Raw genomic sequence first — 27820 nt, forward strand, 5'->3', positions numbered from 1 at the left:
AGGTGAGAGCCAGACCCGGGCAGAGCCAGGGGAGGAGAGACCCTGTGCCCACAGGGGGTGAGGGGCACGAGGCGAAGGCTTGGTGCCCTTTTGATGGGGTTTGATGAAGCTGGGGTGCCAGCAACGCAGCCGCAGGTGAGGAAGTGCACACCACGCTGCCAAATATAATCAAGGCACCCCCCAGCACCACACACCCAACTGGAGACAAAAAAACACCTACATATGCACCAATGCACTTATACACAATGGGGGCCGCTGTGAAGGTAACCCTAGCCTGGCTAAATAGGCGCGGGTCACCACCAAGACGCCACCGCGCCCCCTCATCCCTGCAGCACTCACTTCAAATCAAAGCCGTATGGAGCCAACGATAGCTGGGCACAGAAAGAACGTGCATGAGGTTTCCACCAGCCGGAGACACGGACAGCGGGGGTGGGGGGGGACGGAACTGGAACACGGACAGCGGGTGGGGGGACGGAACGGGCACACGGACAGCGGGAGGGGGGGCGGGAACGGACAGCGGGAGGGGGGCGGGAACACGAACAGCGGGAGGGGGGTGCGGGAACGGGCACACGGACAGTGGGAGGGGGGGCGGCGGGAACGGCCACAATCAAAAGCACTCACCTGGACCTGGACTTCCTCCGGCGGCGGTCGGCCGCAGAATGACCAAAAGAAACATGGACGAACAAAAAAATAAACCCCGCCCACCGCCGCACTGACGCCCTAAAAGGGGCTGGATGAAAAAAAAATTTCAGGAACGCCCAGGAGTCGCCTCGCAGAATGACGGACGCCTCTGTTTTTCAATGGCTAGCCTCCATTTATGGAGCTAGCCAATGGGAAACAGAGGCGGGACAAACATCCATACTGTAACTCAAAAGATTTCGCCCTGCGCGAAAGTCTGCTGCGCAGCTTTCGGGGAGGCGAAACCTAAAAATGGGTGGGGGTGATCAGATACCACTTCCCCTGGACGGCATCAGAGATGTGATCTAGTTAACTAATGATAGGTGTGCATAAATAATTTAAGATACTGGTTTTAATGCAAACTGTGCAGTCTAAAGATGCTATACCTTTCTAGCGACTATACTAGTATCCTTTGTAAGTTTCTCCAATTTACTTGTGGAAAGCTTCTAATTGGATTGTGTGAACCCACTGTATATTACAAATTTTATAAAAAGAATAGTGATGTTTGGGGACGTGGTTTGGAAGCCACAGATGTCGAACGCGTGAGCTTGCAGCTCCCCGCCGGCCCAGCATTTATCCTGCCATATTTTCAGTCCTTATCTGCGCCGCCTGAGAATGGAGCAAACACAAGGAGATGATGGACGGATCGCTGCAACTTTTCAGACACTCACCCCCAGTCACAGATCTGGGTTGAATCCATCATCAATCCTTAGCTCACTTCGCCACCCTAGTTCAGACACAGCTATATGCAAATCAATCTTGACCCTCTGCCTCATTGGAACAGTCCAGCCCGAACTGCCAAGCCAGGTCTTCCCTGGACCGGAAACAACCATCCTGGAACCGGTTTCGGGCTAACCGCCCTCATCAGCCAGGCTAGCTTGAATACAGTCGCAAAGTGAGCATGGGACTCATGTCTGGGCATACCCTGGAGGGCTGAGAGACACTACCACAAGGCTCAAATTAGATCCCACATTCCGGACTGCAAGATGGTGAACGCGATCTGCTGGCAGTGAGACGCAGCTCTTCCCCCCTTGCTAGAAGTGGGAGGCAGAGAGCCATCGTGACCCAGATAAGTGGACAAGCCGCATGCTCAGAGCCCAGGACCTGCGCGCTCTGTGAATGATTTCGCCAGGGGTGTGGGGAGCCTGATCCAAACGCTAACCGTGGGCCCGACAGAGAGCGGAGAGCCGGTGCCTGCGGATTGGGCTCGCCACCTGGGACTGCGGCGAGAGACAAGTCGAGACCTGCCACCCCGGGTGGCCTATGAAATACGGACTATAGCGGTAGACTGCAGTGGCACACCCTGGGAGAGCTGCGGGACAAAATGAGAGGGCATCGACCCGGCCTGCACACGTTGACCAAGGTGAAGGGCCAACACTGGCCTAGGGGCCACCATCTGGGCCCCGGGGGTGCACTGAAGTGAAGCCAGGTAGAGATTCCAAGGCCCGCTGAGGAGAGCGGGCCGCATGCTGTAGGCCTAAGACTTCCCCATTCTATTGGGGACTTGTTCTGCTGTGGGAGGCGCGGGGCCTTGGCGTCCACCGCGGGTCCTGAGCAGCATAGAGAGCTGGAGCCTGCGGACCGAGTGTGCTCCCGGATTACGCTGGCTGTGGCGGTGGGCTGCTGAGACGTGCCTTGGCAGAACTGGAAGTTGGCCCGGGGGGGGGGGAGATGGGGGGAGGCGGGGGGAGCGCTGGCCTGGCTACCCACACAGCCCAGAGTGGGAGGTCTCCACTGCCAGAGGGCCCTGCCAGGATTCTGTAACACGCCCCACATGAATATCAGGCTAGTGGCGGTATGAAGAGAGGAGAAGTGGAGCAGCCAAAACCCTTTCCCAGAGCCAGAGGATAACCACCCCTGGCGCCTGCCAGACAGTGGCCTGGAGGCGTCTGCACTAGTATCCCGCAGAGTTGTGGAGGCCTGGGTGGAGAATAAGAGGTAAGCCACATTGAGTACAGGAGGACCTCAGACTGTCCCAGCCACCCAGTGGACCCCATATTGGCTGGGAGATCGGGGGTAGCCAGGAAGGTGGCCAGGCATTTGCCTTCTGCAGAACATAGGCCAGGAGGAGCAGGTTGGATTGTTGGGGGCAGCCCGTGGCCTGCCTGCATGCACCTTTGTAGGCAGTAACATACAGTGCTCGCACCACTCTTCCCAGAGGTCGACTAACACATTGTTGATTGGAAGCTGGCCCTCCTTCCTGGCTCGAGTTGGGCACTGCTCAGGATAACTCTGCTGACACCCTGTTGCTCCGTACTCCGGGGGAACGAACCCACCATGGGGAAACCCAGAAAAAAAGACAGCAGGGGCCCCTTCGGACAGAGGAGAAGATACAGTAGACCCCCAGCAGGCTCCAAAAGACTTGCCAATAATGATCAACCCAGTGCAACAGAAACTAAGATACTGGAGGCAATAGCAGATACCAAAGCCACCCTACACCAAGACATCATGGTGTTGATGGGGCTGGACCTGCTTCAAACCGATCATAAGCTTGCAGAAAGAGTAAAACTGACAAGAGGTCTCACTCACAGAATTGCCCCCAGTGCAATAGAAGTTAACTCACCAGGTAAACAAGACTGAAAGAGTTGGCATGCTGGAACGTAGGGCAGAGGACGCGGAAGGCCGCAACAGGGGAAATAATGTGAGGATAGTAGGCCTGCTGGAGGGAACAGAGGATAGCGACATGATAACCTTCCTAGAAACATGGCTTCGTATAGTTATTGCACCTGAAGGATTCTCTGCTTTTTACACTTTGGAAACGGCACACAGGGTTCCACTCGCTCTCCGGCTCCGAGTCATCCACCACGTCCAGTGGCAGCAAAACCTCTCCATTATAAAGACAGGGACACCCTCCTGCAAAAAGCACGTACGGATGGCCCGTTCACCGTGGGCAACTCTAGGGTCTCCATTTTCCCTGCCTACATCGCTGAAGTACAGAGACAACATGCCTCATATTTGCAGATTAAGAAAGCACTAAGGGAAGAAAACTTGCAATACACCTTTATGTTCCCTGCCAGGCATTGTATAATTCTAGATGGGAAAAAACACTTTTGTGAACTTCTGGAAGCAGTTTGGGTATGGCTCGAATCTTATAAAGCTGGTAAAGACCCTGGAAAAGCCAGAGCTGAGCACCCACGCAATACAACGAAGTTGGGAAAAAGAACACAGGCTCAACTGAAGGGGAAGACGCCTAAAAGACCTAGTCTCTCCCAAACTGTGAGGGAGAGAGTTGCAACCCTAAAAGCGGTGGCTGAACTCGTGAAACCCACTGATATGGCCTCAGAGCCTGTATCTAGATCAACTAAGGGAACTGAGGGCTCAGACTTGGACAGCTCACAAGCAGAAAGTGTGACAATGCCGGTTTTTACCCCGAGAATGTCAGATGACATCTAGTCGAACAGAGCCTCCTCAGTAGGGAATCATATAGCGAGACGCTACGAAACGTCCAGCTATGGCCATGGAGATACAACTGGAGACGCCGAATATATATTTATCCTGCACACACTTGCTGACACTTGATAGGGCTGCACCCCTCCCCTAGACACCGCGCAGCCGATTAGGTGCTGTTGCGGAGGTCTCGTTACACCGAGCCGCCATCTTGGGGGAACTGGAGGGTTGACGGTCCGGTAGCCTGGCCCCTCCCACCCTCCCCTTCCAGATATGGCCTGTCTCTCTCGGCCTCGCAGCGGGTGGGCGCGCCGGCGGCGCGCCAAAGGCAAGCCCGTCTGCGCCTGTCCGCGACCAAGACGTGACCGGGGCCGGTCTCCCTGCCCGGTTGTACAGCAATGCAGGTATGAATTACAAGCGTTCAGAGTTATTTGCTCTGAGACCCCCACGGTGCCTTCATGGCCCTCTACTTACACCGGACACTTGGAGCACGGATTATGCCTGTAGGGTCTGTGATTTCCATCTCTCCCATCATGAATCAAGGAACAGTCATTCCCACGCTCGGAGCTTCAACTTCTCTCAGGGATCATGATCCTCCATGACCCTGAGAGTGGCTTTGGTCAATTGTAGATCACTGGTTAGACATGCCGCTGACATATGGCAGTCTCTCCAAGACAACAACTGGGATCTTCTTTTTCTTACCGAAACGTGGCTGAATGATACCACGAACCCCGCTATCACTTTAGCCATCCCGGAAGGCTACAGTATCATCTGTACTAACAGACCCAATGGCAAACAGGAGGGTGGTGTTGCACTCATTCACAAGTCCAAAAGGACTGCTATAATTCCTTCATACGATCAGATTGACTGCATTGAGGGACTGCCTTTCTGCATCAAGATATCCCCTTCTATTTCTTGCTCAGGACTATTGATTTATCGCCCCCTCACTCCATCACTTCACATTTGCCTGCCTTGGCGGATTACATCATCCAGGCTAGCACACGATATGCCAATTTTACAGCTTATGGGGACTTTAATCTCCATGTGGAAGATGATTCTTGCCCTCAAAGTAAAAGCCTTATTTCGACGCTAGCAGTATGCAGTTTAGTCCAAAGGGTGGAGTTACCTACGCATAAAGCTGGGCACACACTGGACCTGATTTTTTTCCAATTTGACGAACATCCAGGTAGCTAATCCCGTACCGGTGATCTGGTCGGATCATTATCTCATCCCCTTTGTGATCGATATTCCTCACCCTGATAGCCCCGTATTGGCTCCTAAAGCATCAGGAAGAAACTGGAGTCGTATCACTTTGGAATCACTCCAGGAATACTTAAAAAACTCGCAGCCTAGCCCAGCTTCAGATTTGGACACGCGTATTTGCCAATCTGGATGTCTGGATCGGCCAGGCCATGGAGGCATTGGCCCCTCTGAAGCCTATTAAAGCCCACAGGTCAGCACCATCAGCCCCTTGGTATTCTGACGATCTTCGCCAGAAAAAAGCCTCGTGTAAAGCCCTGGAACGAGCCTGGAGGCAGAAGTATTCCTCGGAAAGCAAAGCTATTTACAGGATGGCCCTTAAGGAATACCGTAGATTGATTGTGGAACATAAAAGGGACTATTTGGCCACCAGAATCAATAAAGCCAGCAATGGCGCTAGAGAGATTTTCAGCATTGTTAGATCCTTTACGGACCCTCAAGCGCTGAATCGGAGCCAGCCTGCCTCCCAGTCTCTATGTGACAAACTATCGGAATTTTTGGAGGAAAACATAGAGACTATATACGCCTCCTTCCCCACAACCAACTGTTCAGGACTGGAGGAGGAACCGATTACTCGGAATATGCTGTCCCTCGCCCTTTTAGAATTTGCAGATATTTCAGAAGCAGACACCCTTGAAGAATTACTTAAGTGTAAATCTGGATCACCTAATGATCCCTGGCCGCCGAAGCAATCACTGGCAGCTCTTCTTAACCCCTTCCTCACCCTATTTGGAATGACTCTGAGAACGGGTAGGTTCCCAGAAAAATGGAAGCATTCCTCCTTAGTTCCCATCCTGAAAAATCCCAATGCAGATCTGGACAATCCAAGTAATTACAGGCCAATATCCCTTCTGCCTGCCCCAGCAAAGATCCTGGATAAACTGGCACCTCTCAGCTTGCCAATTATATAGAGTCCCATGGGCTTTTACATGATTCACAGCATGGCTTCCGGTCTGGCCACAGCACGTAGTCAGCCCTGATCGAAATGGCTGACTCGGTGAGATGGACGCTGGACCGCGGGTCGAGGGCAGTGTTAGTGCTGCTGGATCTTTCAGCAGCATTTGACACCGTCTCTCACAAGATTCTGCTAAAGAGGTCCAGAAGGAACCAACCTAACCGACCTCGGGATCCATACAGACTGGATATTTGCCAAAATGCTTTACCCCATAGTGGCCATTCCTCATTTATCTCTACTACAAACCACAGCTCTACGTTGCTGGAAACACAGTCTTTCTAAGGCAGGGAAACCTCCTTTGTATATCCCAGTTCTGCCCCTAGTAGGCCTCCCCCATGGGAAACCTAAGACGATATTAACCCCAGCACAGATGGAACCCTGGACTGCGGCCGGACTGGAGACGGTGGGAGACTGCTACCAATATGCAGGCCTACTTGGGAGCTATGGCCTACAACCGGGCCAATTTCTAACTTATGAAATTATACTGTGCACCTTCAGAGAGTTGTGGGAGGGAGCCTAGAGGAGCCTAAGGAGCATGCGGTATTACACACAATTCTTACATTAGGCACTGCAAGACATCAGGTAAAATGGTTCTATGCCTCAACTGGAGATCGCCTGTACACCCCTGACGAAGCCTCGTACCCGCTGGGAGACTGCCCTAGGTAACAACATCTCAGACCCGGAATGGGCCAAAATCCTGGCATATTCGAAAAAAGTCTCACGTAATACTAGACTGAAATATACACAATTCAACTACACACACATGACATACATGACACCTCAAACTTCAGATTGCTTACGGAGGTGATATGCGCAAATGCCAGAGATGCGATTATGAGGACGCAGACTTTGTACACATGACTTGGGACTGTGCCCCATTACATAAGTTTTGGGAGGGAACACTACAAATGATGGGTGCCGCAGTGGGACGCACGCTGGAGCCAACAATCGGAGTGTGCTTGCTAGGGCTCTTCACCCGCCCACCTAAACAGAAGGCGGGTAACAGATTCAAGGATTTACCTTTGGTCTTAGTCAGGAGATGAATAGCAATGGCCTGGAAATCCGTAACTGGACCCGGTGTTGAAATCTGGAAGCGAGACATCACTCACTGGGCTAGGGGGGACAGTAGGGTGTTGGCACGAGAGGAGGTTTGAGACAACGCCCCATCGCAGGACTCTATAGAGCGATACTGGAGGCATTGTAAAGTCCAGATAGAGATAGGAGCGATAGAGAGGAGAGTGACAACAATACACAGAAGAGAGACGAGGAGGAAGAAGGGGAGAACACCCAAATGACAACCGCCGAGATGACCTTAATAAAAACCACCACCACACACGGACTTTGACATACTTCAAGATAAAGACTAGATTTGGGCACCATCACACAGTCTTTTATAGCGCTTATAATATGTAGCCCGAGGGTAGCGAGAGCCTGTGGCTTGCCAAAACGCGACCAGCTTCCTGAATACCCGACGTGACCTGTGCCCCCACACACCCTGGACAATTCGCCTAAATCACTGCTATATACGCAAGTCCCTGACCCCACTGCATAGTTAGTCTCTTAGTATGTTATGCCAGTTACACAGTTGTTTGTAAATTGCGAGATGTCAAATGAAGGCGCACCATATATAATCGCACGCAACATAAGACTAGTCTTTCCCTAAAACCACAGCAGGAGAAATAAGAATATGCCACACAACAGTATGAACCAAATGAATATATGCTTATTCACAACTTCTTTCATGGCCCCAACCAGAAACAATATGGGGCACGTCTATTTATGCTAAAGAAGTGCTGAAATGTGATATATTAACTACCGTTGAGTGGTATAGCTCCAGCTGTATATTGAAATAAATACCAATAAAAATATGTTTTGGGTGAAAAGAAAAATGAAAAAAAAAAAAAAAAAAAAAAAAAAGAATAGTGGTGTTTGCGGATTTTACCATCTAATTGGGTGGACAATATAAGTACAAATAAGTTATAAAATGTATTAGTTGCACAGCAGAAGGATGGGGGCACAAGTGCACTATAATACAAAACTCATTACTTTCATTACAGATATGGTCACAGCTACAAAACGATTAAGCACTTCAATAGATATAGGGCAACAGTTCTCAATTCCCTGCTTCTGGCTTGTCACAAAGGTGAAGACAGTTTGAGGTGCATGCTGTTCAATCATCATGCAAAAACCATGGGACAAATCTTATAGTTCCTTGGTGGACCAAGCAGGTGGCACAAGTGAGTTTCACATGTGAGGTGAAGTTACCCTGAACGGTGATACACCAGAAGGAAATGAATCGAATTCAGGAATTGGAAATGAATCGAAGCTTAGTCATTGGGGCTTGCATGTCCGCCATAAATCAGTGGAATTCGTTTATTAGCCAGATAAGCAGGCTGTTTTTATATGGCGTTTTATTCACACAATAGAGATTGAATTGGAAATGTGCTTTATTAGGAACCAGTTTAGTTGTTCCAGAATCACAGAGATGTGAAAGTCTTCTATTAATATTAAACCTTGCAAAAAGGCTCCTACTACATGCAAGTCTTCGAAGCGAAGCAGAGCTACTTACTCAGCTGTCTCTTAGTGATGGGACTTGAACCATATTCTGGTGTCTTAGTGAACCAAAACATGACCAATGCTTTTATTTTCACACTGTACACGAAGTTGGGAGTCCGACTATTACTCGTGATCTGGCTCCAGAAGCGGGTTTCTGGCACACGTGAGAACAGTGTACAGTTATTTTATTTGGCTTTTAATAATCTTTCGGTTGTAATCCACCCAACAGACATGGCCATGTTTTTAAGTCATTCAAACAGAGCCTGTTTTGGGTTGCCCACAATGAGAGGTTAGCTTCTTTGCATGTAAAGAGTTAACATTGTTAGACTAGTATTAGTGTATTAAATTGGAACACAAGCTGGCCTTCTAGCTGGGACAGTCCAAAGAAATGTTTATTTTTAGATAAGAGGTCAAAATCAAAAGCAGAGGTGAAGGCTGCAGGCCTGATGTCTGGAACAGTCTGGGATCCAGAGTTCAAGGACTGCTTTGATATAAAGGGAACATTGATAGATTCATCTTCACTCTGTGTTACTGTAGTAAAGATATACGACAATAGTGATGAAAACGCTGCATAATAGAAAAACAAACACATTGCTGCCTCAGATCGAATAATCAGCAGTTCCAATTGAACGCAAAGAACACAGATAAGTGAAGGGCAATATTTGCCAACAGTAATACGAGTCTTTCTAGTGTAACCATCAACGTATTCTTTCAGCGACTACGCGAACAGATAAAAATAGCGTTTGGCAAATATTCATTTAGCTGTGTGTTTACCAACCACGGAATATGAATCCAAGCTGAAAAGATTATACTACAAATTTGAATAAGTAGTAATGCTCAACACTGGTTCACCTACAACCTGTCCATCTATCCTCACCACCACCTTAACCAGAATAAATTACCAAAGTTAAAACAAACATTGGAAAAGCTAATAGTTTGACGCTCGCACTTGTCAACTGACAAAAACTGCTGCCGAAAAAAACTCGAACCCTCAGCTCCCAAGACATCTGAAAGATGGGTGAACAATATCTACATCTGGGGCCTGTGAGTACCTGTGTGCGCGACTACAACAGTATGTTCGTGACAACATATTGGATTATGAAAACCCATTCACAGCACAGCTCCTCTCTAATGCTACAGATTTTTTTGCCACTTGGAAATAGTGCTCAATTGTGCTATGCAGGTATTGAGCAACAATAGTTTCTGTCACAGCTTCACTACAGGTGGTCTCCTTTGCTCACTGTACAACTAGCTCGTTGGAATCTTTCCTCAGCCCAGCTGCTGCCATCTCCTTCCTTAACACCCCTGATAGAAGCACGTCTCAAGATAAAAGAAGGCCGCCATCTTGTGCTTAGGCATGCTAAGATGTGCTCCCTCCAAATCCTTCCTTGTTGGAACTAGAATGTGTTATCCTTTGTTTCCTGAGCCGGATGATGCTATCTTCGCATAACCAAAAAGCCAATCTAAGAAAGGAAGAAAACCATGACTGGGTGGACGGGCAGAGTCCAGACACCATTAGGGCAGGCTGTCATCTCAAGAGACAAACCAAACTGCCATATTCAGCCAAGTCATCACTTGCCCAAAGGAGAAGAATTAGGGAGGAGGGGTAATTGGGAGATGGGGTTAGTTAGTCTTCAATGCTAGTTCAATAGGCACTACATCAGCAAGCTGAGCAATGTGTTAGGTCTGAGACTCCAGGGAATGAACACCATCATTTGATTGATTCGATTGGATTGTGGGATTTGTATAGCGCGCAAATGCCCGGAGGCATCTAGGCACCGTGCGGAAGAATCGGCAGGATCATAGGATGAGTGAAATTAGTTAGAGAATAGCCAGATTTTTAGTGATTTTCTAAAAGAGATCAATGTTGGGCTATTTTTGATCTCTGTAGGAAGTGAATTCCAAAGTTTGACTGTACCCAGTACAAAACTCCTTCCACCCCAGCAAGCTTTCTTGTATGTAGGTGTCTGGAGGAGTCTATGTTGGGCAGAGCGTAGGTTTCTGGTTGGCTGGTACTAGATCAGATTTTGTTTCAGGAACGCGGGTCCTGTTCCATGCAGAACCTTGTACGCTATACAGAGGGATTTGAAATCTGTCCTCTTGTTTACAGGGAGCCCGTGGAGCTTTCTTAGGCCTTGTGATATAGACTGGAATTTGGGTAAGTCCAGCAGCAGTCAGGCGACTGCATTCTGTGCCCTCTGGAGTTTGAGCATGTATTTTTTTTGGAGTCCTACGTATAAAGCGTTTCCATAATCGAGCCTAGCCATTGCTAGAGCCGTACCAAGAATTTTTAACGCTTCGGGGGGGATGAAGGTGCGCACTTTCCTGATTAATTTTTGTTTAAGAAAGACCAAAGAGGAAACCTTGCTGACTTGATGTTGAAAGGTAAGTCTATCATCAAACATGAAGCCCAGGTTCCTCACCTTACTGACTGGGGTCGGGAGCGATCCCATACCGGGAGGCCACCAGTTCTTTGCCCAGAAAGAGGTATCGGATCCTAGCAAAAGAATCTCAGTTTTGCTTCCGTTGAGCTTTAGGCAATTTGCAGTCATCCATTGGTCTACAAGAGACATACATTGGCTAAAATATTCAGCTGTTTCCTCCGAGTTGTTAGGGATGGACACTACTATTTGAGTGTCGTCAGCGTATGAAACCAGTGAAAAGCCGAAACTGCCTAATGATATTAGCCAGGGGGGCCACATACACATTGAAAAGTGTAGGGCTCAACTGACAAGGAAGCGTGAACCGTTCTGAGCAAGATAGCCGATCTGAACTAATTGGAACCTATTGATCAAATACGATTTAATCAGGCTAAGTGTAGTATTCCTAGCGAAGCTTTTTTAACAAGGGCTAACACATTTACTACAGATTTGATCCATTTAGTGATATTTTCTGTTGCCAGGTTCGCTTCGGGCACTAGCACGGGTTTCGAGAGTGCCAGTGTGGTTTGTAGTGTCTGAGGATTGATATTCCTCCAATTACGCCCTTTGATTATCTTGTGGGATTAGGGAATATTATGTATATTGGTTATTGCGAATAAAATGGCTTTATGGTCTTAAGTCTGACCATGGGATTGGCAGAACCTCTTGAATTTTCAGATGGGGTTAGATGTGAAAATTCAGTCAAGAGTGTGAATGGCATTGTGTGTGGGATGCTTGACTAGTTGTTCCATTGATGCACTGGTCATTATCTCTATAATAGATGCTGTGTGATGGTCTTCTAAACATTCAAGATGATTAAAATCACCCAAGATGGAGTAATGCTCTGAATCAATACTGGATTCTATTACTGGGTTAATGGTTTCTTCAAATTTGCTTTTAGCACCCGGGGGTCTATATAGTAGAGTGCCTATAAACGTATAGTTGTCATTTAGTGTTATTCTAAATGAGAGCAATTCCAGTCTATGCTGCTTCCTTTGGAAGAACCTTATATGGGTAGTGTATCTTTAATAATGATTGCTAGTCTTCCTCCACGTTTTCCTTGTCTGTCGTTTGACTATTTTGAATCCTGTGGGAATGGCTAAGGACAATTCCAGGTCCGAGGACCTACCTGCCCAGGTTTCAGTGATGAAAGCCATGTCTATTTTATGCGTAGTCGGCAGCTCTGCAAATTCTATGCTATGTTTAACCAGGGAACGTGTGTTAATAAGCAGAATTAAGACCACTTTGGGAGGATTTAATTGTTGGTGCGATTTGTCTTTCACTATGTTGTATGTTTTTATTTTTGTGAAAAGAAACTTTGACTGGGAGTGCGGACATGACTTAGTCTCTTTAGATGGGTCGCACTGCTGGCAGTTGGGCGACTTAGTGGGTTTATTATAACTCATGAGAGTATTTTTTGAGTAAATTAGTCTGAGTCTCGAATTTGATGGGCAACGAAAAGGGGTTGTGGCCCTGGACCCGGTCCAGGTGCGGACGGGCGAAGACGGGCTCGCCTTTGGCGCGCCCGCTGCGCGTCCGGTCTGGCATCCTGCTTATGTAGCAATGAGCAGGAGAAGTGGCACGCAGACTACCAGCTGCCCCCTTCGATCCGGAAGTGATCCTGAGCTGCTTCCCGATCACCAAGCCCTTCACACTGACAGCTTGTATCAACAAGGCAGAACACCTAAAGAGTTTAGAGTGCCTCAGGACCTGATTACCACCACTCAAATACATCACAAAAGATACTACCATGCTCACGCTTTCTTTGTTCTCAAGCACATAAAGTCCAAGCACCCTCTGGTATCCTCACAAGATTGTACACTATGGGCATACCAGAAAGCCCGGTGGCTACCTATAACTGTGAAGTCTACAGACCAGACAATGTACCAGAGCTCTCCACTACAAGTCAACTCAATACTTGGCTGAGGCCTCCAGAAATGGATGCAACAATTCAGATAAGGCCTTAGCATGGATAAGTTATATTTGAACTATGTAGGGTATCTATTCAGTAACAGGTTGAATAAAATGAATCTTTATTCAGATGCAATCGCAACCATAAAAGATAAAATCATTATACAAAATACATAACAATTCCATAAATAGATATTAAAACATCTGAATACACCCAGTTAAAAACAAAATGGGGAGGAATAAATCTAGAAGATAATCAATCTGGTCTTTATTGTCTTGACCTATAGGCGACCCACAGGAAGTTAGTTACTACAAGAAGGGTATCCTTGTTGGGCAAGAGCTGCAAGCACATGAGCGCCATACGGGCTTGCCTGAAATTCAAATTTTTCAGAAGAGGCCGAAGAAACTGCCACCATGGGTGGATAAAATATTTACATAAATATACAAAATGTAGGGTATCCTGTGGAGACCTACAGTCACAGGGCCTCTCAGATTTGAGTTAATATAGCCAGATTGAGTGCCCAAGAGGTGGTGGAGCAGGTTGAACCTAGATTAGGTCACCAGAAACCTATCTTTTGCACTAGTGAGGATAACAATATAGTTTTCCATATCCTGCACAGATTTCATCGAAATGTACCCCCTCACTACAGGTTTTAACAGCTCAATATTTTCACGGTGGGCAGAAGCATGCTTAAAACAGATCCTTTACTATACTGAGCTCTTGAGAACTCAGGGAATCGTGTTTGAGAAAGATGTCTGCTCTACCTAACCTGGTGAGGAACTCCTTTACGTACGAGATCCAGGGAATTTTGAGCACGTGATCTAATGACAATATGACATAATCAGGCGGTTTAGCTCGGCAACCTCATGGACCATATCTTCACCCACCACAAACAGAGGCTTCACTGCCACTAAATCGATAATATAATTTACTCCAAGTTCATCATGTACAGAGAACCAGGGGGTACTCTGTGGGACCTTCGTAATTTGTCTCAAAACTTGTTTTGGGCGAGCTGTAACTTGTGCACCGGGGTGTAACCCCAGGTTTCACTACCATATAAAACCTTAGAGATATATTTAGACTTGTTGAGCTTTAAGAGCACACTTAGCGACCAGGATCCCAATCTCGGAGCATAGCTAGCGATGGCCCCTATTTATTTATTCATGTCGCCTAGTTTTCCCTCTATCAGTGGTTTCCAGTTCAGTTTTGCATCAAACAAAGTTCCCAAATATGAGAATGCCAAGACCTTTGCTAGGATATGGCACCCGCCTTAGAAGTTTTGGACCTAGTCGACCGAGGGCCAACTTCCAAGACGTAATATTTTATAAAGTTGACCGTCCTGTCCAATCTGGCCATAAAAGAGAGAAACCCACCAACTAAAACCTGCAGACCCTCTGCAGTGCGTGCAATGAGCACTAAGTCGTCTGCATACAATAAAACTGGCAATAATGCCTTACTAACTCTAGGGCAGTCAGACTGGAATGAGGCGAGGGCGAATTTAAGACCATTGATATAAACAGTGAATAAAAACGAGGCATGTATACACCCTTTGAAAACACCTCTTGTGCGTTTAAACTGTTCTGAAAGGCCAGCCCCCTGCGAGTACCTAACCCCTGCCGTGGTATGGGTATGTAGATTTATCAATAAAATTACAATATCTGGGTCACGCCTTAGGGAATAAGTACGTTTCACAGTTCCGTTCAGTACACTCGATCAAAAGCGGACATAAGGTCCATGAATGCTAATAATGGGGCACCAGGTTGGGCTACTGTGTATTTATTAACTAGTGGGTAGAGGTTAAGACATTGCTTGGTAGTGGATTTACCTGGGCGGAAACCGAACTGCACCTCCGATATTATCTGGTTTAGGTCAGCCCATGATGATAGTCTGGACAATAAAAGCCTGCCATGGACCTGGACTACTGAATCGATAAGGGAAATGGGACGGAAACACTGTGGGTTATCCTCATCATCCTTCTTGAAAACCAGTTTTATAGAGACAGATGATCAAAATGACAAAATCCCTTCCCTCGATGCTGAATTTAACACCACAGTCAAAACTGAACCTCAATATTATCCCCAAAAAGGTCCGGAGGGATTCCATCGGGCCCTGGGGCCTTATTCCAGGACAATATGTGGATGCCTTGACGGACTTCCTCCAAAGAGAAGGTAACGTTGGTGTTAACCGATGTCAATTCTGCTTCGGTCGGTGTCCCTTCGTTCTGACCAAAGTTATACGCACCCTTAAAGTGTTCGACTCACTGTTGGAGTAATGTGATGGAATAACGCTGTCCTTATGGGCTCCGAAAAGCAAGGCCCGTTTATGACCTGCCAAAAACGCGTACTGTGCCTCAGCTCACTAGCTTTAATGAGCAACTCCCATGCCTGCTTCTGTAGCGATTGCCTCAGTTTTTTCAGAGCACCTATATAATCAGTGCAACAATTTGCCACCCACTTTCTATCACGAAACGACTGCTCCGAGGCTTTCTTCAGGTGGCGGAGGGCCCCTATACACTAAATGTCATACCATTTAGGGTTTTCGGGGTGTTTCCCACCATGGGAGAACGTTAGCAGGTCAGAGACCTTCTGAGCAATTAAAACAAAGGAGCTTAGACTCTCACCCCTGCCACACCCGACACTAGAGAATCCAACCAGTGATTATCTCCTGCTGGCAAGCTAAGAAAAGTGAACGATTAAAAGTCTTTGAGTCTACCTGCAACCACCCCTATTGCCTTCCCTGATCAATTGGGGAAAGTGATCCTAAAGACTTGCAAAAGTGCTCCGTTACGCATCCCACCCCCTCGAGTGCCAAAGGCAATGCGTTATGGTCGCTATAGGGGCTGTGGGTGATGTTAAAGATGACATAAGGACATCCCAGGGAAACTGAAATCAATAATCGTAGCACTACCCCTCCCTTTGAATGTGGGGGGGATTTGGTGATTAGCTGGGTTAGTCATATGGTCTTAATTTAAAACCAGATTGTATGTAAACAACTATTTAAGTAAATCTTTATTTGCAGATGAACAAAAATCATTGCAATATCAAAGGCATAAAAAAAACCATTTTGTGAGGAGCATACTGAATTAAAACAACGCTTTGTTAAAACATCATGCCATAAAGAAAGGGTTACATCAGGATTAAAACCCTTGGTCCATAAAAACGCTTGATAGTCACAGACACCAAGTGTGTGCAGATGTTTTTGAGCGAGCCGCAGATTGGCAGACCAGTATGTTTGCATGCTAGGTAGAAATGTATTCGTTCAAGAGTCCCTGATGTAATAAGGGCTACCTGTTGGCTTGTGATAAAGCTTAACTAGGTTCAGGTTTCTCGGTCAGTGGTATCGTCACCTGAGGGTGGCGGGTTCTTATCTAACATGGCTGATGTTGTGCTAATAATAATTTGTTAATTTGTAATACGAAATTGGCTGCCCTGCAGGAAAGCTGGAGTGAATTGCTGTTGTCATCACTGCATGGCAGCAAGAACTTATCTGGTGTGCCTGGAAAGCAGGGCATGGTGGTCTCAGTCGGAGTTAATTTGCGGCGGAACAGATGAACAGAAAGCGTAATAGGCTTTCCTCAAATCGACCACATAGTCATAGTCAAGTTTATTTGTTTGATTAATTAAAATCTTACAAAAATACATTTTTAAAATATCATCAAGCAGTAAAAAGCTTAAAACACCATGCACATAATTATTCTAGTATTATATAATTTAAAAAAGAAAAACCTAAATAATGTTTTTCTTAATGTTTTTGCCAATCACAGATAAAAATTTTACAAATGCAGAATTCATTAATACATCATTCAGGTTTAGACATGCCATTAGCGCTTGTCTGCATGTTCTTACTCCTCAAGCATTAAATAATCTCTTATGGGTAACTTTCCTTTCCACCTCTATTGCAGGACACAGACATAGCAGATGCAAAATTTCTTCTTGACCACATTTACATAACCTACATATCGTATTGTCCTCAATAGGCTTCCATAGTGGCCGATGGCACAAACCTGGCCAAAGACCAAAAACGTACTCTTATAAAAGTTAGTTTACTTTGCTGTGACCAAGGAGTTTCAAGATATTTTTGGACTTGCTTTTTTTTGTATCCATTTATAATTTAGCAGATATGATCTTTAATAAAGGACCATAAGACAGTGTAGTTAGCTTCTTTTGTATGGTTCTAAATGCAGTTACCAACCAAACTATTTGCTTTCCTAGTGATATCTTTCCTCTGTGAGAAAAAACTTCCACTATCATTAAATAAGACGCCGAGATACCGGTAATTATCAACCTGCTCTAGCTGAGTTTGTTCCAACATCCATTTGTTTTTTTGTTTTCTGTTCTTTGTAACTACCATTATTTATGTCTTTGCCTCATTTATTACCATTTGATTGTCTTTTGCGTATCTCGATGTTCGATCAATTAGTCTTTGCAGCCCCACTTTGGTCTGACTCAGCAGCACAACGTCATCCGCATACAGCAAATTTGACAAATGCTAGCCTCGCTGGATGAGAGTTAACTTAATTTAGTGCAATGGTGAGGTCGGCTATAAATAGGTTAAAAAGTAGTGGGGCAAGGACACAACCCTGCTTTAATCCTCGTGTCACCGGTATTTTATTGGATAATGTTCGGCCATCACCAATCCTCAACCTGACCCAGTTTTCGGAATATAATAATTGGATACGGTTTAGTAGTGAACCGGAACTCCATAGTCTTCAAGTTTTTTCCATAGAAGATTCCAATAGTCAGCAAAAAGGGTCCGGCCAACTTTGTTTCCAGGCTGGGACCTGATCTATTAAAGGGAAGGCTACCATGCGGATTAAAAGAAGATAATATTGGATGGTTGAGGAGATGTGGCTTGTGAGAAATGGTGGGGGCCTCCAGTTGGTATGGGTTTGAAGGACAGTCCAACCGTGCTTTTTCCCAGCTATCTCTGCTTTGTCGAGTGTTTGTTTGGTTAAGGCAGCCATCCTAACCAGGATGGATGGAAAAGCCTGAATTCCAGGTGCACTTGTGCTTGGTAAGTGTATTGTGGTAGATGAAAGTTGCGTTTGAACAGGACAGACTGTAGTTGGTTTAAGTTGGATGCGTACTTTCCCTTGAGCAGTTCCGAACCGTAGGTAGAAACTTCACCCGGTTTATTCGCAACAAGTATGACTGAGAAAACTATTTAGTTTAGCACCTTCTGGAGTGTGCTTAATATGGGTGCCCTCCATAATCGTGCAGGTCGGTTTACTACGTATGGGATTTAAAGAGTTTAAACACAAATGACAAGTAAAATCCCCTACCAAAATAAGCTTCACATAAACAAACAACCCCCCATAGTAAATCAGTGGCGCCACTTGAAGCTAAGAAGTTTGAGGTCCCTCGTGAACCCCTTTTTGAACAGTAAACGTTCATTAAAACCACGGGAAAAGATCTCCCAACGAGCAATTTAAGACCCTGGAACACAAGTGAGTCACTTTAAATCCTTAATGGAACCACAAAGCTCAACGGCCCAAAAAATAATTAGACCCGCTCTCGTCCTCCCAACGCTTGGTCCCACTGCAGGGGCAAAACAAGGTTTTATACCCCTCCAAGAAAATAAGATTCTTTACTTCCCAAGTCTCCTGTAGACAGATGATGTTAAAATACTTAATAAACAAGATCCCACTCTAGTCTAGGAATTTCAGACAAACCTGCAACATTCCAAGAGACGAGTCTTCGATCCTTCCCGATACCATGTGTCAGGCCTAAATAAGAAATTAAGGGTCCAACTAGAGGGGCGGGAGCCCCCGGGGAATGTAACCTACAAGGTCAGTGCCCAGTGCCTAAAGAAAGTGTAAGTTGATGCATAGGTTTTGAAGGGGACAAGCCTGCATATTCTACCAAGTTCTGTGGGGGAGGCCTGGATTGAGGACACTACAGCGCAGTTGTAGTATTGTGCTTAGGAAGTCAGTCCAAATCATTAAGTTCCAGAAGGGGTGCAAAACAATTTGGGTGTGCCGATTGCCGGACTAGATATGTAACAGAGGAGAACTTGAAAGAATCAGATGAGAGAGAACAGAATCACAACGAGAAAGACTCACTTTACAATTGAAGAGCAGACCGCAATGATGAAAGCCCGTGAATGAAACTTTCAAAGCCCGTCAGAAGTCATCGAGAGCTTAAGTAAACAAAAGATTCACTGCGCTAATTAGTGAACGCGGCTTGAAGAGCCGGCACACGAAACGATAAATAGGAAGAGAAGCCCTTAGTTAAACAAGCATTGGAAATGCAATAGGTCTCGCATTAGAAAAGTTGGAGCTATTGGTCTTGTAAATGACAAATATTTTATTTATTTGTTGGTTTTTAAAATAGCTAAATTGATAGCTGTCTCATTTACAACGCCAATAGTTATAACTTTCGCGAATGTGACACCTATAGCATTTGGAATGCAACATGTTTTGTATTTACGTGACATAGATGGCAGCTCTGGTCGTTAGGCCACATCTCTAGAGAGCAGGAGAGTGCAGCAGGTGTGAGAGGGTGAGTGAGGGTGAGTGAGGGTGAGTGAGGGTGAGTGAGGGTGAGTGAGGGTGAGTGAGGGTGAGTGAGGGTGAGTGAGGGTGAGTGAGGGTGAGTGAGGGTGAGTGAGGGTGAGTGAGGGTGAGTGAGGGTGAGTGAGGGTGAGTGAGGGTGAGTGAGGGTGAGTGAGGGTGGGTGAGTGAGGGTGAGTGAGGGTGAGTGAGGGTGAGTGAGGGTGAGTGAGGGTGACAGAGTGTGTGTGAGGGTGAGGGGATGAGGGTAAGGGTGTGTGAGGGAGAGGGGGTGATGGTGAGAGGGTGCGAGGGTGGGTGAGGGTGTGTGAGGGTGAGGGGGTGTGAGGCTGAGTGAGGGTGAGAGGGTTGTGAGGGGTGTGAGGGTGAGTGAGGGTGTGTGAGGATGAGGGGGTGAGGATGTGAAGGCGCGTTTGGCAGTGTATGTTTTAACGCTCGGAATATCATAATTAAACGTACGTAGCGTCACCAGAACTCATTTTGTTAAAAAAAAAAAAAGTAATAAAAAATTCGCAGTCTGTTGCTGTCCTTGCAAATCAGAGAAACACTGCACGGTAACAATTATTCACCTTCCTTTAAGTAGAGTACCTCGTCGGCCATCTTGGATCGGTTATTGATACCGAGGTCCAAACCATGTAGTTGGGGAATCTTACTAAGCCCTCTTTTTTATATCTACGGGGCACGGTAAGCAGCCAGTTCTAAGATGGCAGCTCCTGCGCGTGGCCCGCGTATGGGCTCGGACTCTGACAGCAGCGAGGACCTGCAATGTTTTCGAGAAGCGACGTGGGTGGTGGCACCGGTGCGAGGTATCGTGGGGAGAAAAGGGGTGCATAGAAAATGTGGATGTGTTTGTACGGCGCTCAAGCGTTGAAACTGAGAAAGGACCAGAGTTGCAGGCAGAGATACAGAGGGTTAATCTATGTCAACCGACTGCGGCTGGTTGCGTCTTATTGTGGGAAATAATGGAAGCGACCAGGCTGGAATGGACTGCTTATCAGACGACCGTTTTGGAGTTTCATGAATTACGTCAAGGGGGTGTGACCGTGATGTGTTAATGAGCGTAATAAGCGGTGCAAAATATTGCTTACGGCCGCAGAACAGTGGTGGTCGTAATTCAAAAAGTTGAATGTTAACAGGTGTTTACGTGCTTGGAGTGGAGAAGAATGGTAATTAACTACATGCATACCTTGTAGTTCGTTTTACTATACTTTTTTAAATGTCCACGTCCTGCTAATACAAGATGGACCGCTCTGTCAACAAGAGAATGCTGTGATTATAGCTGGTTAAGTTTATGTAAGAGAGCAATCTGTTCTGGGTTACCTAGCGGCCATCTTGGAGTGATGCAAAGTCACAGATAATGTTTAGGAAGGTGTGGACTTTGTGATCGTTGAATGAGTTACGTGATGAACGATCAGATTTTTGGGGGACAAAACATGTTGCAAAAGAAACGTGTAGGAACTTTGAATGAACCCTTACCTTTGTTTGCACAAAGGTTTATTTTCTCTACAGGATGCGAGTACAAGTAGGGAAGGCAGAGAAGGGGAGGGGGGAGGAGAAATGCGACACAAACAAGACGGAGGGAAGGAAGATAAGGGGAGGGGGGAGGAGAAATGCGACACGGCGGGCAGGGGAGGGGGCGAGAGGGAGGAGAAATGAGACGTGCGGATGAGGGAACTGATGTGCACGCGCTTTTAAGCTCAATGCGCATGCGCATTGAGCTTAAAAGTCACGGGCACTGCAAGGAATCGCCACGATTCCTTGCAAGTTAGTTAAAGAGTGGTTAAGCCCCCATAGTCTCGCAAGCTCGATGCGCATGCGCATCGACAGGCGAGACCTAAAAACTCTGGTTGGAAGAAAAGGTAAAGAAAACTGAACGGACATATAAACACACTATTGTCCAGAAACCAACAGTGCTGCCAAAAACCAAGAGCCCTGATGAGAGTCCGTATATTTAATATCAGAGACTCAAAATGCGTTGGCTTCATTATGATTCGGGATATGAACATGGAGGAATTATGAATTTATTTCTTGTCTAGATATGGAGGAAAAGTCCCGTATATTTGACACTAATGCTTTCCCTATATTTTCTTATTCTTTCTTAATTGAAATGTTGATGCACAAAACATTTGTAGAATATTATGAAATAATATCTACACATGAAATAGGATCTTGACATAGATGCTAAAAATAATACAAGACTAAGATAATAGGATGTTTTATTTATGATTTATTTCACTAATGATTTTCCACACTAATGTTTGTCTATAATGTGTATTTAAAACACAATGTAGTTGTTTAATGTTTTGATAATCACATGTACATAAGCTGTGTCTGTATATAGACTTTGTCTCTTTCTGTTTTGAATATACAACAAAGATTTCAAAAAAGTTGAAGAAAAAGGTATAAATAAAGAAAAATAGTTTGGTCTAGTGCTAATTTAAAGACGCTAAAACAATACAGGTCCTGGCCTTCTCCGCTGTTACATATTTATATACGGCCCAGTCAGAACCTGGCCCATTGGGCCCAACTCCCCCTGTTACCAATTGCCTGACTAGAGCACTATCTGCAATCCCAAGACCTGAAGGCTAAGGTAATCTTAAGGCAAATGGTGGGGTTATATAAAAGAAGCCCAACGGTAGGGGTTTCATACCAATATGTCTGCGCGAACCCCCTCAGGATATTACGAGAAATTTCTGGATATCTGACATGGGCAACTACGCAATATCCCGCTAAAGATTTCTGTGAGGGCCCTAAGCCAGAAACTCTCTGGGCACTCAGTATGTTCTTATAATTTGTTATATTCAATCTGGTGTGTTTGTCAAACCAATGAGATACCTTGTTAATCAATTGGCCTGTGAATTCCTGATGAAAATTGGCGTGCCCGGGAACCCCAGTCAGAACCACAGTGAAGGGGCAATAGGCCAGGGGAGATTAATTACTGGTAACAGGGAACCACTGCCGGAAATACAAGAGGAAGGGCCCACTGCGGCAAGGGTAACCGCAGGGGGGGCACCGAATACCGGGGGCGGGTTCATTGTTTAAAGGGTGGGTGTCATGGCGCTGAACCTAGACTGACTTGATCATTTGGTCAAGAGATGTAGATTTACAGGTAATGAATGGGCTGTTAGAAGAGGGCACATAAACTTGGGTAACATGAGGCTTCAGGGGTATGGGAGGGGATGCAATGTCAATTGAAGTCAATATTTTTTCTGATCTACTCAACATTTCCCTAAAGTCTGTTACCAGTTTTTCAAGTTTCTCCAAGAACAGAGTCAATAAGGATGTCTGTTAGTTTTTGTAAAACAGGTGCCCAAAAGTCCTTGATTTTTTTTTTTTTTTTTTTGATTGTCTCAGGATGGTTGCTCACAATTTGTCCTAGCAAACCCTTCGATGTAACTCTCAATTGGTCAGTCTTTTTGGTCTTGCGCTTCCGTTTGGGGGCTGGAGCAAGCATCATGTCAGTGCTGAAAGGTGAAACCAGAGGGGCCCTACTAATGGAGGTGCCAGGGGAAGGGGCCTCAGAAATGGGGATAGATGCGGGTCATCTAAATTTAGCAAACAAACGGCTGGATCATTCCCCTGCGTGTTTGGGGCGTGCGTCTGCGGGACCTCCAGAAACAATGTGAGAGAAAAGCCTCCGGGCCTTAAGGACAATCACCTTTCAGCCCGATCAATTTCCTTGGAAATAGCCCCACCACTTTTGGCAAAAAAAAAAGAGTCAATGGTTGTGTGGCTCGACGCCATGGATCCCGTGGCAGTCACAGCTTTCCTTTCCCCCCTTTCCGTTTTTCCAATGTACATTAGTCCGCAAGGACATTTTATGCTGTAGATGACAAAATTTAGAGTTAAAATCTGCTGTGAGTCTAAGAGGTATTTGTTCTCCTGTTCTCGGATGAGATACAAATGATACTTTATGTGTCATTAACCAGATGAAAAGATAAAATATGATGGAAAAATGATTTCATTTCAAAGATAACATGGTGAATAAAACCAGATGAAATTAATGAAAAAAACTGAGTAAAAATTGCAGTTTAATCAAGAACAGTAGTTTATTGAATTTCAGCAGTGCATCAGGTCAGGGAGTACAGGTGTGTCCTACCCGCTCTACTAAGGTTCTTCACACATAGGGGAAAGGCAGCCCCATGACACCTGAGAGCATGCAATAGGTTGAATATATTGAACTGAAAGAAAGTTTAAAATTGTAAATCAAGAAAAAACAAGGTGTGCAGAGTGCCTACTTCTTCTCAAAGTACAATAATTTGTTTGCCAACTCTACTAATTATTGTCCCTGGATATGGAAGGAAAAGCTAGAGCTTACAAAGGCAGTGAGCGAACAAGACTCCATTGAATCTAGTTGTTTGTTTCTGCCATGCAAGTTCTTGATCTCCATCCCTCCTAGGAACGTCCACGCTTGCTAATTTACCACAAAGAAAGAGAAACACTAGGTGTTTCTTACAAATGGGAGAAAAGGGAACCTCTGTTTCTTTGTGGGACACCAATGTATTTCCCATTCTTCATGCGAAACGCTGCCGCTTCTAATTCAAGAACTGTCAATGACTTTGTTCCTAAATAATTTGCGTTTAACAACTGCAATGGGAATACAACTGTTTAAGGATTCAAATCTGCTACTGCTGCCCAGTCTGTACGAGTCTCTCACATACAGATTTGTCCATATGTATGTACTTGGTGAAAACTCTACAATTTTCAACTGCTTGGTGCACTAAAAGATTTTCTTTTTTTTTCAGCCATGGTTAAGGTCGATGGGAACATTCTGCAACATGGTAACGTTTGGGAAGGTTTTGGCCTTGCCATATCAGAATGAAAATCATGACTTTAGTCCAAATGTCGCGTATATCCTGATTTAAGATCAACAAAATGGCTCTGTACGAAATACACTTTGCGGAAAACACACTGCTGTTGCTGTGCAATGTCACAGTGCACAGAAAGTTCTACAAAAGGTGAACTAAATCTTAAAATTCGGTATAGGGTTCCAGGTTGGTAGTCTTCAATCAAAGAGAAAACAATGAAGCTAAGAGGGAAAACTGATCTCGGTATGGAGAGGGTGGGGGAAAGGGGAAGAAAAAAAAAATCACACAGGAGAAGGCATACAAGGAAACTTCGGAGGGCAACAAAAAAAGTTAAAATAACATATACCCCAAATCCTCGCAGACAATTTCAAACTCTGGCCTTTAATGTCAACAGCAGAATGAGCTGGGTGGAATTGCAGACAAGAACAGCATTCCTAGGCCCACTATTGGAAGAATGTGCAAGATACAAATGTCATAACAAAATGCTGCAACCAATCCTACTTGGGTATTGTGGCTTGAAACCAATCGATGCATTGCACGAATCTGGGTTTGACAAGTCAGCCTTTCATCCATCTAAGGTCGATAAAGTGAGTACTACCGAGTTGGTTATTCGGCGCCAAGATGCCCAGTGTCTGAACATGCGCTTTACAAATACACATTAGACGAAGTACGGAAATATGGCGCGGTCACTAAACGCACTGTAATAAGTTGGGCGGACAGTTTGCGTCTCGTCTGTCCTCCAATCATCGGAGTCTGGCGCTAGCAGACTTTCGAGAAGTCCTTGCTCGGTGTCTACTCCACGTCGGCCCCGCTGCTGACCTGTGCGGAAGAGCACAAGGCGATCAGATACGCTGATGAGTTCATCCTGTGAATCACGAGACTGTTGCGAAATGGAGTCGGCCTTGTCACACTTCCCGCCCGCGAGACCGTGAAGGAAGTGAAACACATCCTCCCTGAGAACAAACGGGCACTCTGTTCTTGGCTGGAGGCTCTGGTTTACGCACCACGGCGAAACAAAAACGGCGTCAAACGGCGAACCACGCGGGCAGCCGCTCTAGGCATGCCAGGGCCGGCCTTGGGCACAGACCAGCGGGGCACAGCCCGCCAATTTTCCGAGGGGCGCAACAGGAGGGAGCTGCTGCCGGGCGTCGTGTCATGCGAACAGCGCTCGTCCACCCACTTGCTCTCAATAGGGTCCCATTAAAGACCTTGTAATCAGGCCGTAAAGTACCTCAGCGTAACCTGTAGCACCCCCATTAAACCCCTCCCCTCCCTCCATCTTCCTCACACTCCGGTCGTCTCAAGGCCCCTGCCCCCCTCGCCCAATCACACCTCATTTACTTTCCGCCAACGATCAAGCCGATTTAGGGTCGGCCCTGCATCAAGCAGTAGTCTATAGCTTACTCCAAGGGTGACCTTGAGTTTAATAAGTAGCATTTCAAATATAAATTGTGCCAAAAAGTAAGGGTATGCTGCGCATAAAATGTATGTGCCTCTTCATTCTAGTCAAGTCATTTGCAGGCGTCAACCAAACGTACTTCTCAAAACTCGCCCGCCCGCCCGCTAAATAAGGCAGAACACTGGGCGTCGGCCAGGCTAGCTAAGTGACCGGTGTGGCGAGGATGCCAGGCCCCCTGTGAGCTCACAGATTCAGTCAGATGGTTTGGAGAGGGGAAAAAGACTGCCGTGTACTAAGCACCGGCTCCCAGCCCGAGTAGCAATTAAAAACGAAAAGTGTAAAGGAGGTCCTTAACGGGGCCATATAATAGGGTGAGCAGATTTTGAGAAGCAAAATCCTAGACAGGCCAGACATACAAGTAGGACTAAAGTCTTTAGTCTTACTTCTATATGTAGCCTATCCGTTTTTTTTGGGGGGGGGGGGGGGGGGGGGATATGGGCAGCCGTGTAAATATGTGCGCATACACCAACCACCAGCTTGTAAATATACATATGTATATATCTATGTATCAGAGGCACAACTATAGCCAAATTTCGGGGGGGGGGGGCGGGGGGACGGATATGAACCTTTAATCAGTAGGCAGAGTGGAGCTGCAGGGCCTCCAACAAGGGGTGACACAACAGCAAGGCCTAATTAACATGCAAATGGACTTCTAAAGACCTGTGAAACGTTCGGGTGCGGCTCTGTGTGTGCCCGGGATCTGTCTCATCCCGGGCTGCCACACACGACGGGGGGGGGGGTGGGGGAGGGGGGGGGGAGGCGGGGGGTTCGAAGCCCGGTGAGTCCAATGGGTGTTGCGCGCCTGATATAGATGTATAAACACAAACATTTACTACCCTATGTTTACATATAGCAATAGCAGGACCTCCACTCTGCGCCCCCTACCTCCTCCTCCCCGCTCTCTCTCTTTTGCAAACAGGCAGAAACCTCCTGTGATGCCTGGCAGAAACATGAATTATTATTTCAGACTTCAGAGGCGCCTAAAAGAAAGCATACTTTAAATTTGGCTTTACAGGGTGACATGGTCTTGAGGCCTTTGAAAACCGGGACTGTCTGGGGAAATCCGGGACGTCTAGTCAACCTACCTATAATCATGTTCTTAACTTTATAGACTAAACACTAGTCAATTTCTGAACAATGAATACAAAAACGTTAAGGTAAAACAAGTCAGTTGTTCAGTTTCTGTTTATATTTCACGTTTTACTTAATCTTCCATTTCCCAAAAATATTAGTTATTTCTTTGATGTTATGTTTCTGTAGTGTTTATGTGAAGCATCATTACTCTTGTATGGTGAATACTTTGAAATGAGTCGGATCCATCCATGCATGCATTTATAAGGGGTAACGATTGAGAAATCTAGAGTGGAGGCCGAAGGCAGTGCAAGTTTCTCACAGTGCCTGTCAGTGGGTCAAAAGGTGTTCCGAATAAAGGCTCTTCCAATCCTTGACCTCTCTGCTGAGCGCACAGGGCAATGGTCATATGTGCCTGTTGGAACGTGACTCTTTGCAAATGTGTGTGAAGGAGGTATACAGTGGCCAACATATTGACAAAGGGAAAGTAAAGGAAAATGTATTACTTGCAGGTGAGTGGGTGCACTGAGTGTTTGGGGAGTGGCTAAGTGAAGGACATACGAGAAGTGCGTTCAAGAGTGAAAAGAGTGCCGAGGAGGAAAGAGCTGAGGTGTGAGACATGCAGATGTTGGATTTTAGAAAGATATTAAGAGAAAATGGGCACACTTGTCTAACAGACTGCAGAGGAATGTTGTGTGAAGGGAAGAACGGGAGGGAAGGACAATGAAGACCACACCCCTTTCCACTGGCCTGAGTAATGTTTAATTCAGACTAATTTCAGAATTGAAAAAATTTCAATAATA

General features: G+C 46.0%; 1 protein-coding gene across 3 annotated transcripts in view; it reads right to left on the reverse strand.

The window, feature by feature from the left end:
* SOAT1 (sterol O-acyltransferase 1) overlaps positions 1 to 27820 on the reverse strand; it is a 238058-nt gene that overhangs the window by 132419 nt on the left and 77819 nt on the right. The window lies entirely within an intron of this gene.

This window comes from Lissotriton vulgaris, chromosome 1_1 (genome assembly GCF_964263255.1).
Source record: "Lissotriton vulgaris chromosome 1_1, aLisVul1.2, whole genome shotgun sequence".
Classification (NCBI taxonomy): domain Eukaryota; kingdom Metazoa; phylum Chordata; class Amphibia; order Caudata; family Salamandridae; genus Lissotriton; species Lissotriton vulgaris.